The 15,000-nt window shown below is 42.9% G+C and overlaps 1 protein-coding gene and 1 long non-coding RNA gene across 3 annotated transcripts in view; one reads left to right on the top strand and one right to left on the bottom strand.

Annotated features, from left to right (window-relative positions):
• Positions 1 to 920, bottom strand: part of LOC145267062 (uncharacterized) — a 28,704-nt gene extending 27,784 nt beyond the window's left edge. The window contains exon 1 of the long non-coding RNA XR_013864813.1: positions 793 to 920. This is a non-coding gene — a long non-coding RNA (uncharacterized LOC145267062). The remainder of the gene's footprint in view (positions 1 to 792) is intronic.
• Positions 1 to 15,000, top strand: part of LOC145267061 (retinaldehyde-binding protein 1-like) — a 70,556-nt gene that overhangs the window by 37,071 nt on the left and 18,485 nt on the right. The gene's annotated exons all lie outside the window — the stretch shown is intronic.

Here is a 15,000-nt window from a genome sequence, read left to right as displayed (position 1 = left end):
CCCGATAAACTACACTACCTAGAGTACTTGCATGAGTATATTTCATTTAGACCAAAGGAGGTACCGAAATATACAGTGTGATGTTGGTGCTGGTGTTTGTGTTTATGCCAGACAACTTTGATTTATAAATTAGAAACGAAAGAAATATATATATATATATATATATATATATATATATATATATATATATATATATATATATATATATATATATATATATATATATATATATATATATTTATATATATATATATAAGATTTTTATGGGTACATAATTTTATAACACTTTTGAAGAACACCGAACATAGTGTCATAATTAATTTTATATTTATATTAATTTTATAACACTTTTGAATAACACCGAACATAGTGTCATAATTAATTGCTGAGGTAGGTGTATCAGAATTTTTGTAGGAATTTTTGACACCCCTAACACGAAACTGCGAATAAAATATAAAAAACTCGTAATTTCTGTTAAAAGTGGGTTGTTTATTTTCTTTATGGATTATACTTCCAAAATAAACTATTAAAGTTGTTTTAAAAGTAATAGAAAAAATTTTTTTAAACGGTAATGAATTTTCCGAACTCAATATTTTTCAATTTCTAAACTTTAAAAATCTATCAAAATTTTTCTATTGATTCTATTTTTACGATATTTTCAGGGTCAATGTGAAATTTTATGTTCTTTCCAATAAACCGAATATAATATTTTAGACAAACGTTTTTTTTTAAATTCACGCCCCCCCCCCATTTTCAAGTGTCTATTAAAAAGTAAATAATTAATTTACTCACCGAAAAGTAAATAATTAATTTACTCACAAATTGAAGAGAAAAGGAACTAATTTCCCTAATCACCGGTACGTTACCATGGCAATAGTGTAACTAATGTTTTTTTTTTCACTTGTAAACAATGAATACCTTTTTTTTAATGATAAACAATACTAATATAAATAGAAATAATAAATTATCAGACTTGTTCAAGTTTAAACAAGATATTTTTTTTATAATTTTTAATTCAAAATTGAATCACGTGATTATTATTAAATCACGTGAGTAGTTATAAACGTGAAAAAAAAGATCGTAAAACGTTTTAAAATAAATAAGTAAAAACTTTTTTTTTTTTTAAGTTATTTTCATAAACAACTTCTGAAATACCTATATTATGGTTTATATATCATTGGTATAGTAACATAACGGCAATTAGGGAAATTAGTTCCTTTTATGTGATAAAGGGTTCGAGATTATTTTTCCACCTAAACTCCAGATCTGCCAAAATGTCATCAGAATGCTCATATGCTGCTGTCAAACCTGACATAGTTCTATGGAATAAGTCAGAGAGAGTTGCAACCTTGGTTGAAGTGAGTGCCTCTATTAATGGAGGTCTGAACAGAGCTGAATTGGAGAAACAGACCAAATATCAAGGTCTCGTGTATTATATGAAAAGAAACTGGAATCTTAGGAAGATATCAATCATACCAGTTATAATAGGTGCCACAGGGTTTATGAAGAAGAACCTGAAGTCTTACCTAACTAATATTCCTGGTGAACCAAGTGCAAAAGAGATCCAGACAATTGCACTTAAGGGAACAACGAGGATACTAAAAAGAGCTCTCGGTTGGTTTCAATAAAAAGCAGGACAATGTTGGCAGCTGGTTTGGCTGCCCCATACCCAGCGTTACAATCTTCAAAGAAAGAAAATTAAAAAAAAAAATGTTTTAAACAGATGGTTGGTTAAAACCTCAAGTCCTCGTCAAGCGACTTAAAAAAAGTTTGTCTTCCACAGAAGAAACTAGTTCTCAAACCTAAAATAATTTGAGAACTGGTTTCTTATGTGGGAAACAAACTTTTTTTAAGTTGCCTGACGAGGACTTGTGGTCTTAACCAACCGTCTGTCCGAAACATTAGCATGTCCAGTGTCGTGGCCTTGTAAATTTGTTTATATTAATACATTTCTGCGGGAATATGATTTTCTCAATTATATTTTTACTTTTTATATTTACAAATTCTTAATTTATGAAGCTCAATGTGATTAGAGAGCATATAACAAAAAAATGACTAATGAGATTATATATATATATATATATATATATATATATATATATATGTATATATATATATATATATATATATATATATATATATATATATATATTTCTGTGGAAAAACCCTCATAACCTTGAAATAATTATATATATATATATATATATATATATATATATATATATATATATATATGATTTCAAGGTTATGAAGGTTTTTTGAAACGTGAAAACGGTGTCATTTTACATATTTAATATTCTATTTTTTATATTTTATATTTAAAAAAAAAATCTAACAGGAAATTGCGAAACATTAATAATATGTATTTGCATTTTAATGATGAAATGTATATTTTCAACGCCATTTTTTTTTTTTTTTTACATGTTCCTTGTTGCATTGTTTTTCTTATTGTTCCTTCTATGGCTTTTTTTTTCTCAATTGTTTTGTTCCACAAAAATAAGAACGCACTTAAATTGCCCCTTCTTTTCCTAAGATTGTCATAGATTTTTTTTTTAATTCCATTTTCACCCCAAACAAGGTACAGTTCCACTTTGATGTAGGAGGCTACTATCGGGGACATAAGTTGAAGGGATACTATGTAGGGAGTTGAGCAGCAAGATGTCTGTTCACATTACATTTGAACTTCTGAATGTTAGTACAGTTGGAAAAGCAGGAACTCGGAAGGGAGTTCCAAAGTCTAACAGTTCTGGGGAAGAAACTATTAGAGTAGAAGGCTTTCTTACATCTGGGGATCTCTACTGTGTAGGGGTGGGATTTTGCTGCTTGTTGGGTTTGTCAGGAGTATTTACTTCGAGGGTGTACAAGGGCTTGTAGCTCGTCAGAGCAGTCACTATTAAAATACAGAGGCAGAGGGATGCAACATTATGTCGATGGGACAGAGGCTGAAGCTTAGATCACAGTTCAGGACCTATCAGGCTGGCGACTCTCTTCTGAACCCTGTCCAGGAGCGAGAAACTAGTAGCAGATGCACCAGTCCAAATGTAGCAACAGTACTCCATACATGGGCGAATGATGGCTTTATAGGTTCTATAAGCATTGATGAAATGTATATTTTCAACGCCATTCATTTCTTTTTTTTTTTTTACTTGGTCTTCTGGCTAAAATCATAGTGTAGTATCTGTTCTCAGGATTCCAGCCCCCCCCCCATGATTATTCTATTCTAACTCATAGTAAACACAAGTGCAGGATATAATTCTTGTAAGATTGCTTTCGGACAAGAAAACGGAAATTACTAAAGTGATTTTTGGAAAACTAACAATAAGGACGAAATACAGATTTTGGCGCTGTTGAGAGTCCGAAGTGGCAGAATAGGAAACGGATTTTTTGCTCAACAAATGTCTTTGGGTTTTTGGATGTTATCTCGTTCACATGCAATTTTGTGGTTGGTCAAAGAAAAAAAGAAGAAAGGATGATGCTGTTTATGTGAGAAGCAAATGTTTTCATTGGTTTTACAACCACTACCTTATCTTGCCGCCTCAGCATGCAAAACTCTAAAAGGGGAACACAAAATAATCTAACCTGAGTGTGTGTGTGTGTGTTTTTTTAACTCTACAAATCTATATATCTATAAAAATGTGTGTGTGTGTGTGTGTGTACATTTCCCTACACAATATCTCTGTCAATTTTCAGTCTACAGACTCTAAATTTAATATACAGGGTACTGAGATTTGGGAAAATCTTTGTAATCCGTTTTCGGCCATTGGCTGTCAAGGGGTCAAAGTTAAACGATTTTACCTTTGAGAACTCTGCCAAACTCCTCCACCAATTTTGGGTCTAAACACTTGAAATTTTAGATATAGGTTCCTTGGACATGGATCTAACTTAATAACTTGATTTGATCCTAAAACAATAAATTTTAAGGGGTCATAATAGGGATCAAAGTTTTAAAAAATTGACCGCTTTTTTTTTTTTTTTGCTAAATATAAACCTCCAAACACCCGGGCAACATCAGGCTACCAGGCTAGTCTACTATAAGACCATATATGGAGTACTGTTGACATATTTGGGCTGGTGAATTTGTATGTGTAATTTGATTGGCCCAACCCTTTTTTTCAAAAACTGTATTGTTTGTGAAAAAAACCTGATAGAAAAAAGATGGTTGGTTTGGTTGTTTTTGTTTTACGGTATATCAACCTTTTTCGGGTTATTTAATGCCGAATCCAAAGATTTTGAAGAAAAATTTTTTAATAGAATATATTTGTTGTTTTCACGTCGGTTTCTATTTAACCCATAGTTGGGACCCTAACAGGTACTACCACTCCGGGTCAGAGTGGACCTGGGAGCAATGGTAATTAAAGGGTGGCTCCACACTCCCCAAAGCCCACAAGCTGGGGCCTCACCACTGGATATAGTTTAAGGTCATATCCAGGACCCCCATTGAGGGACTTTACCCTCTGCAGGGGGGCAGTCAGCGTATTCTAATGCCCCACCGACAGGGCCGATAGAAAAAAAAGAAAAAATATTTTAAGCATTGTTTTTGTCCAACACAAAATGCATTCGCAAAAACAAAATATTTTTTTATTCCTTGTGAACAATGAATACGTAAAGGGGCTTGGCCTTTTGGCCAAGATCAAAGTGTAGTATCTGTTCCGGCAGATACTACACTTAAGATAATTTGTACCAGTCAATGGAGGGGAACCCCTCTATACTGGGACAATTATTATTTTTGGTAACCAGAGTGACCCCTTTTAGGGGAGCTGGTTTTTACCTCACATTAAAAACGGCCTTGTGCCTAATTTGCTCAGTGGGGGAGCAAATAAACACCATCTGTTCCGGCAGATGCTGCACTTAAGATGATTTGTACCAGTCAATGGAGGGGAAACCCTCTATACTGGGACAATTATTATTTTTGGTAACCAGAGTGACCCCTTTTAGGGGAGCTGGTTTTTACCTCACATTAAAAACGGCCTTGTGCCTAATTTGCTCAGTGGGGGAGCAAATAAATACCATCTGTTCCGGCAGATGCTGCACTTAAGATAATTTGTACCAGTCAATGGAGGGGAAACCCTCTATACTGGGACAATTATTATTTTTGGTAACCAGAGTGACCCCTTTTAAGGGAGCTGGTTTTTACCTCACATTAAAAACGGCCTTGTGCCTAATTTGCTCAGTGGGGGAGCAAATAAACACCATCTGTTCCGGCAGATGCTGCAAGCTATGACTAGCAAAGACCACATGTGGGGGTGACTCCACATATAAGACCTTGGTAAATGTAGGGGCAACCCTTCATACCAATTGTCACTATCCAACTCTCCTACTCCCCGGGGAGTTGGTCCCCATTTCCCCTTCACTCCTCACATTAAAAACCGGCCTTGTGCCTAATTTGCTCGGTGGGGGAGCAAATAAATACCATCTGTTCTCTCAGTTACGAAACTTTCCGCCACCGGGCTTTCGGGCTAGGTTAAGGTGTTTTCATACTAACCTTCGTTAGCAAGGACCGACCCCCTCCTTTGGGGAGTCAGGACCTAAAGGACCGACTCCACATTTGTGGGAGCTTGGACCCGGAAACCGATCCCCTTTTTTGGGAGACTGGAATCTCGGGACCAACACCACTAGCTGGTAGTTGAGACCTGCTTTTGTTGGTTTTTGCATGCGTTTTTTCTTCGTTCCGGTCTCTTCCCTCTAGAGACAGGGGATGGTCTAATTTCTCCACACTTAATTGCCTGAGCAGCACTCTGACCTGCCAGGCCCAAACTTTGTCTATCTTCGCTGCTCTCCCAGTGGATCGAGCAGACAGGGTTCTCTTTCTCGCTTCCGTTGGGGTAAGTTAGTGGGTAGGGTGACGTGGGGTAGGGCGGGTGCTTCGTTTCTGCTCCCCTCTGTGGGCAGGGATGCCTATCCCCTCTCTCTCTTAATTGCGACGCGGCACTCTGACCCGCTTGCACCCACTGCGTCTTTCTTCTCTGCTCTCCCCCCTCGCGGGGGGATCTGAGCTGCTAACCCGACATCCCCGTGAGGGGAAGTCAAAAACTCTAATTTCTTCAAAGTCCGCTCCTCCCCCTCCTCCCCCTCCATTCCCCTGGGTTTTCTTTTCCCCCACTACACTTTGGTCCGCGTCAGCGGCCAGTGCAACCGCCACGATGCCAGGCAGGAGGGGTACGTCACCCCAAATGCGCAGCATCTCAACTGCTAATGACTCCCTATGTGAGGGAGCTGATGCATCTCCCGGCGAGACGGCGCCAGGAAACAAGGTAGGGCCCCGGCGCGCGGCGACTTTGGAAGAAAGCGGGAGGGTAGGGCCGCAGCCCGCGGCGACCCCCCGAAAAGCACTTGCAACCGCTCCCCACGAGGGCAACCCAGCGGAAAAAGCTGCCGTTAAGTCACTAGCTGGGGAAAGTGCAGAACCCAGCCAACCAGCTGCACCCCAGGACGGCAGAACCAAGGGAGGAAGACCGGGGAACCCATCCCCCGCTCCCCCAAAGGGCGACTCCCCAACAGAAAAGGAGGAAAACAGCACCGCGGACCAAACCGAGGCGCTGAATGAAGATGTAATAGCCTCCATCTGCTCACTATTTGGCGGGGAAGACAGTGATTGGCCCCCCAACACTCCCCAAGAGGACCAAATACGGAAAAGGGGTGACTCTCCGGCCAGTGGTAACAAAAGCAAGCTGGAAGGAGAGACACCCTTGACAGTACCCACCAAGGCTCCAGCTGGGAACACGGCACCAGAAGGGGAGACACCTCCATCCCCCAAGGGGACAGCCATCCAGCAAAGGAAGAAAATAAGAAAGGGGAGCGGCCCGGAGAGCAAACCAAGCCAGGACGAAACAACGCCAAAGACACAATGGCCTACTTTGCCTGGTAACGGCCCAGTTCCGAAACCAAAAATGCCAACAAGAGAGAGCCCCACAACACCAGCTACGCCCCCCAACCCGAGTCCAGCTGACACCCACCAGGATGGAGGACCGGCATGGGGCCCCAAAGAGCAGCAAGGGAAGTTGACGCCCGAAGACTACAGAGCACTCTTCGACTCCACTTACAAGGAGTATACCCAGGGGAACAACATCCAAAATCTCCCGGGTCAAGTGGAAGTTCTGGAGAAAAGAGTGCTCTCGCTGATAACTTCAGACACCAAGACAAGGGGTCTGACGGGCGTCAACAAGGACATCATGATGAACGTGTTGCTGGAACAGAACATTCCCGCCAACTACATCTGTAGAAGGAGTTACGCACAGTGGGATGTTCTGCTCCCCACCTCCGAGGACACAGTCAGGCTATACAGGACCAGCCATCAGAGCAGGAACATAAAGCTCCAACCCATTTATATGAACAAGAGGAGAGCAAATGTTTCTGCTCTAAACGTCCCCTGCTATATGGAGGCCAAACAACTGGGGGCCATCCTAAGCCAGTATGGGGACGTAGAGGAAGTCACCCCGGTCCGCGGATTAAGAAACATCATGACCGGGGACTACAAAGTACAGATGGTCCTGGACAAGGCTGGATTCTACACCATCCCAGCCACACTCAAGTTCGGAGAGTGGACACTCTCCCATATAGTGGAAGGGAGGAGGCCCCATTGCTGGCTGTGCACACAACAAAGGCATATGGCGAAGGACTGTCCGAAGAGGAATGGAGGGAAGAAGCCCACAAAAGCGGCGGGAACAAGCGTGACAACAAATCAAGCCGCTGCTCCCGTGCCGGCCGCAAATCCTCCAGAGGCACCGACAGGCTGGGTGACGGTCGTAAAGAAAGGCAAGACCAACAAACAGCCATCCTTGCAGACAGTCACCTAAGACCAAGACCAACCGAAGAGCGAGACGGAGAAGATGGACACACAGACACCCTCCTCCTCAAACAAGAGGAAACTACCAGAATCTGAGGAGGAGGCCGTGTCAGAGGCAGAGGAAGAGACAACAACAGTCTCTATGGCCCTGAGCGCAACAGAGATCAGGAGGGCCAGGAGGAGGAAAAGCCGCAAGACACGCGCAAACCCTCCTACCCCCACTGAGACTGAGAAGGACTCCCTCGCAACAACAACACAGGATGAGCCCCCTGTGATCCCAACACCCCAGCAACCCGAACAACCTTCCCCCTCTCCTATAAAGGCCCCAAGAAACTCTTCCCGCCCCTCATCCCGTGACAGGAGCCAAAAAGAAGAAAACGAGCAGGCTACCCCCTCCCCAAGCGCCCAGCCTCCCCATCAACCAAAAGAGGTCCCCTCCCCCACTCCCAAAGTCCGCACTGAACGGACCAAAAAGCTCCCCTTCCTGCCAGGAAGCAGGATTTGTGAAACAGACCCTCTCCAACCGGCTCCGGACCTTAAAGGACAACAGAAGGTCCGGTACAATAAACTAAAAAACTTTGAAAAAGTCGGTGGAGACCTAGTAACAGACCCCACTAAATTCAAGGACGCTCCCTTGTTGACCACTTTCGTTAGGGTCAACAAGGACGCTAGGACTGAAGGAATGTGGGCAATGATTAAGGCAGCGAAGAATGCGATCCCAGGCCAGCAGCTGGTGGATAGGGACCATCCTTCGCTGACCAACATTTTCTTTAAATGTGAGGGTAGAATCCCCATGTATGTACACCCATCGCTATACAGGGCACTTAAGCTAACCTTCCCCCTGGACGTCGGGGGCGTGGCCAAGGATGGATCACCTTCATCGGATTTACTTACCGGCAGCCTTGGCCAGGCCTGCCATGTCCTCACTGCCAAGGATTTCAGACCCGTCTGTGACAGTGCTTGAGGTAAGTGATCATGTCTTTGAACTTGGCTACATTGAATGTGAGGGGCATCAGGTGTCGAAGCAAGGCCTCGCGCGTTGTGAGAGACTTTGTGTCCCTCAAGGTAGATATTGCCGCTATCCAGGAGACCCACTTTGTTTGTGACGGGGATTGTCAGGTGCTGGTAAACGATTACGATGTCTACTCAGCATATGGCAATACCTATAGTCGTGGAATCTCCTTGCTAGTGAGTCGCACCCTGTCAGCGTCGGTGAATGTTGTTCACGCAGGCGAGGACGGGCGGGCGCTTGTTGTTGATGTTGCTGTTAATTGTAGTGTTTTTCGGATTGTTGCTGTTTATGCTCCCAATGCTGCTGTAGAGAGGGCAACCTTTTTTTGACGGTTGGAGGGCTTCTTAGTGGATCCGGAACGGTTAGTTTTAATGGGGGATTGGAATGCAATCCTTGATCCCAAAATAGATAAGGTCGGGGGGACTAGCGGGTCGGCGTGGTGTGACAGCAGTCTGTCTGACCTGATGGCCTTGTGCGATCTCGTTGACAGATTTCATCTGGATCATCCGGGGCGGGAGATGTGGACGTGGCATCCTGTAGTGCCTTCCCATCCAAGCACTTACTTGGATCGGATGTTAGTTAGAAGAGGCGATGTAGACTTCCTATCTTGCCCCACGTTCCACTTGCTAGGACACTCGGACCATAAACTTGTTATGGCCCGTTTGAACTTAAGTGCTAGGCCTAAACTGGCCGGATACTGGAAGTTCAACAGCACCTTGTTGGAGCTGGAGGACTACCGGTTGAAGGTCACTGAGCTAATTCAGCGGGCTTTAGTGGGGGCGGTTACAGGGAGTAAGTGGTGGGTTAGTCTCAAGGCCAAAATTAGGCGCTTCTCTGTCCAGTATAGCCAACGCCTCGCGATAGATAAGGCTAAGGCAAAGAAGCGTTTAGAGGATAAGCTGACCCGGGCGGTGGAGGGGGGGGACCCCCTAGAATTAGCACTAGCTAAACAAGATCTCAACCGCTTGGCTAGCGAGCGGTATGAAGGTCAAGTAGTTAGGACTAGGTTAAAGAAAGTTTCTAACGAGGCTGTGAATGTTGACGCTGTTGAGCGTAAGGCTGCTTTAAGGCGCGGTTCGGATGGGTACATTCATAAAGTACATAACCTGGAAGGACACGCTTTAGTATCGACTCGGGAGATCTGCGAAGGGTTTCGGGAGCATCTATCGGTGTGCTTCACCCAACTACCCGGACTCAGGGTTGATGAGTTTGGCAGCTATTTGGCTGACTCGCCCCACCTCACGGCGGCTCGGGCGGCCAGCTGTGATGGTCTTATTACTGAACATGAGGTCATTACTGCGTTGAAGCAGGTCGGCTATAACAAATCCCCGGGGCTTGATGGTTTACCCTACGAGTTTTACTTGAGGCTGTCGCTCATGTTGGTCCCTATTCTGAAGGATATGTTCAACCATTGGTTTGCCCAGGGTTCCATCCCTGGACAGGTGACCAAGGGTGTGATCACATTGCTGAGGAAAGGTCAACGGCATGGTGGGAGGGAAAACTTTGATGATTTTAGGCCTTTGACTCTGCTAAACACAGAGTTAAAGATTTTGGCAAAGATTCTTGCGAATCGCTTGCAGGTTGTCATCACTGACTTGATCGAACCGGACCAGACTTATGCTGTGAAGGGGAGATCGATTCAAGACAATTTGCACTTGATACGCTCGATCATAGAGGGGACAGAAGACGACGCCGAAGCCGCGCTGATCAGTTTGGATCAGTCCAAGGCATTCGATAGGGTCGACCATCGGTTCCTAGGATCTGTGCTAGAGGCCGCCGGATTTAATCCGGACTTCCGCAAGTGGATCTTTGTTCTGTATGACAGGCCGACGGTAGCGGTGCAGATCAACGGTAAGCTGTCGGAGTCATTCGCTGTCTCTCGGTCGGTGCGACAGGGTTGTCCGCTGTCGCCTCTGTTGTATGTCCTGGCGTTGGAACCCCTCCTTCGCAAGTTAAGGGACGAGGCGGCTACACCAGTCCTGCGCGGAATAGCTCTCCCTGGAGGCACACGAGCCAGGGTTTCCGCGTTCGCCGATGATGTCACCGTGTTCGTGTCTTGCCTCACAGACGTTCAAGCGGTGGTCGAGGCGCTCGCTCGATACGAAGAAATAACAGGGGCCATCTTCAACCGTAGCAAGTCTGTTGGCCTGCGGTTGGGGGCCTGGATCGGGGTAAACTCGCTTCCAGGTATTTTCAGCTCGACCGATGGACCGGTCCGCATTCTCGGTGTCTGGTTTGGACCGGGACTTCAGCTGGAAAAGAATTGGTCGGAAGTACAGTCTAAGGTAAAATTGTCAGTAAAGACTTGGATTGGAAGGAAATTGTCCTTGAAGGGTCGGGCGGAGGCGTGTGCTACATACGTCTTTCCGCTCATCCTTTACCGTTTGTCTGTACTTCCTCTCCCTACAGAACGACTAACCCGCTTACAAGGGCGCCTCGATTCACTTTTGTGGAACGAGGGTAAGCATTATGTCTGCAGAGAGGTCTGTGTTCAAAGTCCGAGCGAGGGAGGCCTGGGTCAGCCCAGTCTCTTGTGTCATAGAAACGCCGAGAGATTGGCTTTCCTGGGTCGTTCGCTTGAAGGAGACGCTCCTTGGGTCCCTGTGATTGAGAACTCGTTTCCCAATCTCAAACCCAACCCTTCGGTAGAAGGTCGTCGTAGACCGAAGGGGGAGTCCAAGTTCTTCTCCGAATGCCGGACCGCTCTTAGAGCTTTGCCGGGGACCAAGGAAGAAACTGTATCGGGATTTAGTGGAGGGGACCGCAAAGGATCTACTTTGTAGGCGGATGGGATGGTCGATGGAGGTTGTCCGTTCTCAATGGTGTTGGGCGCCGGGACGGGAGATTCTGAATAACTCGGAATTCTCCCTGACTTGGCAACTGGTCCGAAATGCACTGCCCCTCTTCGACGTACTTTTCCGGTATAAAGAACATACCAGGCGCTTCTGTCCGTGCTGTGACGAACGCGAGCCGAAACAATCGAGCACGCGTTTTTTAGTTGCAGCCGGATACAGCCCCTATTAAAGTACGTCGAGGGGGTAACAGCTCGCATCGATGCCGAGTGTCTGCTCGATCTCGTGTAGGAACTTTTGTGTACAACATGGAGCCGCCGTTCCCTAGGGAGGAAAGTTTGGTTTTCCTGGCGATCCTAGCAGTAGCGCGCATGACCATTTGGATCACGCGCCTCAAGTTGGTCCGCGAAGGGACATCTGTTCCTGATCGGGATCTGATCGTTTACTTTAAACATTTGCTTAAAGTAAAGATCAGATGCGATTGGAAGAGGTTGCCTAGAGTGGAATTTGACAAGAGGTGGGTGCACAGCACTAGTTTGTGCATTCGTCGAGGAGCCAAGTTTCAATACGTGTTCTCTCCTTAGGCATGGCATGGGCGGTGCTGGGTCCTACGGAACCCATCCCGCCTAGGTTAGCATTATAAGTTCAGTAAAGTAACTCTTGACTGGTAGTACAAATGAGATCCTGTTCCTGATTTTATTTTTTGGTATTAGAGAACCTCTGAGTCTGCCCAACCCCCCTGCTCCTCATCTTTATTTTCTGATGCCCCCGGTCATTCCCCTACTCAGAGGTCACCTTCCTACCCCCTCCATCCGTTGCTTTATTTTCTCCCACCTCCATTAAGGCGACTTCCCCAAACCCCATTAGGGATGCTCTGCTTGTTTTCGGTTCCCCGGAAAACAGTGGGGGATCTAGCCACATAGAATAGTACAGGGGGGTCTTACTAACAACACATTAGTAGGTTTTTTCCTTATTTTTGAAATGAATATTTTCATTAGTTTTTTCCCACTCCACGAACATTTTATGCCAATTAATTCAAGAACTCTTTCTAATGAAATCGAACTTTATTTTCTCACACATACACACACACAAAAAAAAAAAAAAAAAAAAATGCACACACAACATACAGAAATGAATATACAAATTGTACATAGTTAAATTTTACATTGAACGCTGGGGTTATTAGTTAGATTAGGATCCACAGAGTGATTGAGGTATTTTGGTAAATGTTGCCAGTCAAGAGTAAGACTTCAAAGTCTCATCTGTTACATAGTCAAAAAGACTCTGTACCCTCCCCCTCCCAATTTCTTGTAGTGCCTAATTTTGTTGAATTGAATTTTTTGTACGTTTTTTATGTTCAATTTTTTCTTTCTCAATAAAATATATAAACAAGATCAAAGTGTAGTATCTGTTCCGGCAGATACTGCAAGCAAAGACCATATGTGGGGGAAACCCCACATATAAGACCTTGGTCAATGTAGGGGCAACCCTTCATACCAATTGTCACTATCCAGCTTCCCTACTCCCCGGGGAGTAGGTCCCCATTTTCTCTTCACTCCTCACTTTAAAAATCGGCCTTGTGCCTAATTTGCTCAGTGGGGGAGCAAATAAATACTTCAAAGTGTAGTATCTGGTCTTCAGATGCTGCACTTTAATTTCTTGTTCTCTGTCAGTGGAGGAGAAATCCTTCACGACTGAGACAATTTTTATTTTTTGTTCTTTTCTCCACATTAAAAAAACGACCCTGGTGTCTAACTCTGTCCCGTGGGGAGACATTGTAAATAGGAACAATGAGTACGTATATATATATATATATATATATATATATATATATATATATATATATATATATATATATGAGTACGTATATATATACGTATATATATATATATATATATATATATATATATATATATATATATATATATATATATACAAACATATATTAGGTTGATAAGAAAGTTATTGCAGAAATTTTAATTTTTGGTTTTAAATGATATATTTTCAAATAAGTTTTCGTTAAAATACCTTTGCTTTATATATTATTTAAAGAGCGTTTTTCGCTCTATCTAATCGTTTAAATTAGAATCGTTTTAAAATAATTGTCTTCTTTTCAGAATATTGAATAAAAGATGGAAAAAAAAAAAGCAAATTCGTACAATTTTCTTATCTCAATTCAAGCTAGGCCGAAAAACTTCTGAAACAGTATATTACTGTTTATTATTGAATAATTATTATATTATATTATTGAAACACAATATTAACAGTGCATTTGACCCAGGAACCACTGCTGAACGCACAGCACAATGGTGGTTTAAGAAATTTTGTGGTGGCGACAAGACTCTCGAAGATGATAAGCATAGTGGTTGGCCGTTGGATGTTGATAACAGTCAATTAAGAGTCTTAGTTGAAGCCAAAGCCTGCGTCTGAATTAGACGTAACGTATACAATGATGTCCAACCACTTGAGAGAAATTGGAAAGACAAAAAAAAAAAAACCCTGATAAATGGATGCCTTTATGCAGCAAGAACGATCCGTTTCTCGACAGTTGGCAAAAGTGTATTGATTCTGATGGTACTTATTTTGATCAATGAATTTTTGTTTGAACCGAGATGTGTTTATCTTAATTTAAAGGTTAAAAATCGCAGGAGCTTTCTTGTCAACCTCATATATATGCACACGCACACACACACACACACACACACACACACACACACACACACACACACACACACACACACACACACACACACACACACACAAATACTTACATACATAAATAAATAAATAGAATTATTGATGTTGTTCCCCCAAACAACATTAATAATTTATTTGTTTCGTTCCTGACGAATTCCTCGCTATACGTCACCTCCCCATTATGTTACCTAGCACCTTCTCTGCTCTTCTGATGAGAAGCATTAGGCTTCGAAATACCTTGGCATAAAGAGTTCCCTTCATCCCTCAACTAAATTTATGTATACCTTTATTAAATAAATGAATCATTCTATATTTACTAATATATTGTTTCTGTGACTTTTATTGTCTCCTATGTAAGATAAGGGTTATTGCAAATACATTACGTTAGTGAGGAGATTTGCTGAGATGTTTACTTAAGGGGGCGGTTCATTAGCTCCATTGAAATTTGTTGAGCTTTGTATTATCCCGATGAGTCTCCTCTTATAGAATTGAATTTACTCTCTTCTTTTAACTCACCAAGTTTATATATATATATATATATATATATATATATATATATATATATATATATATATATATATATATATAGTAAGTTATAAAATGTATATGGCGATTAAGCTACACTGAATATTCTGTGTTTCATCCACTCTAGGACTCCTGCATAATCCTGAAGAGTCCTAGAGTGGATGAAACGCGGAATATTCAGTGTAGCTTAA

This window comes from Euprymna scolopes, chromosome 42, assembly GCF_053919585.1.
Source record: "Euprymna scolopes isolate OS-2025 chromosome 42, ASM5391958v1, whole genome shotgun sequence".
NCBI lineage: Eukaryota > Metazoa > Mollusca > Cephalopoda > Sepiida > Sepiolidae > Euprymna > Euprymna scolopes.
The sequence above is the reverse complement of the archived record's forward strand: the minus strand, read 5'-3'. Positions and strand labels throughout refer to the sequence as shown.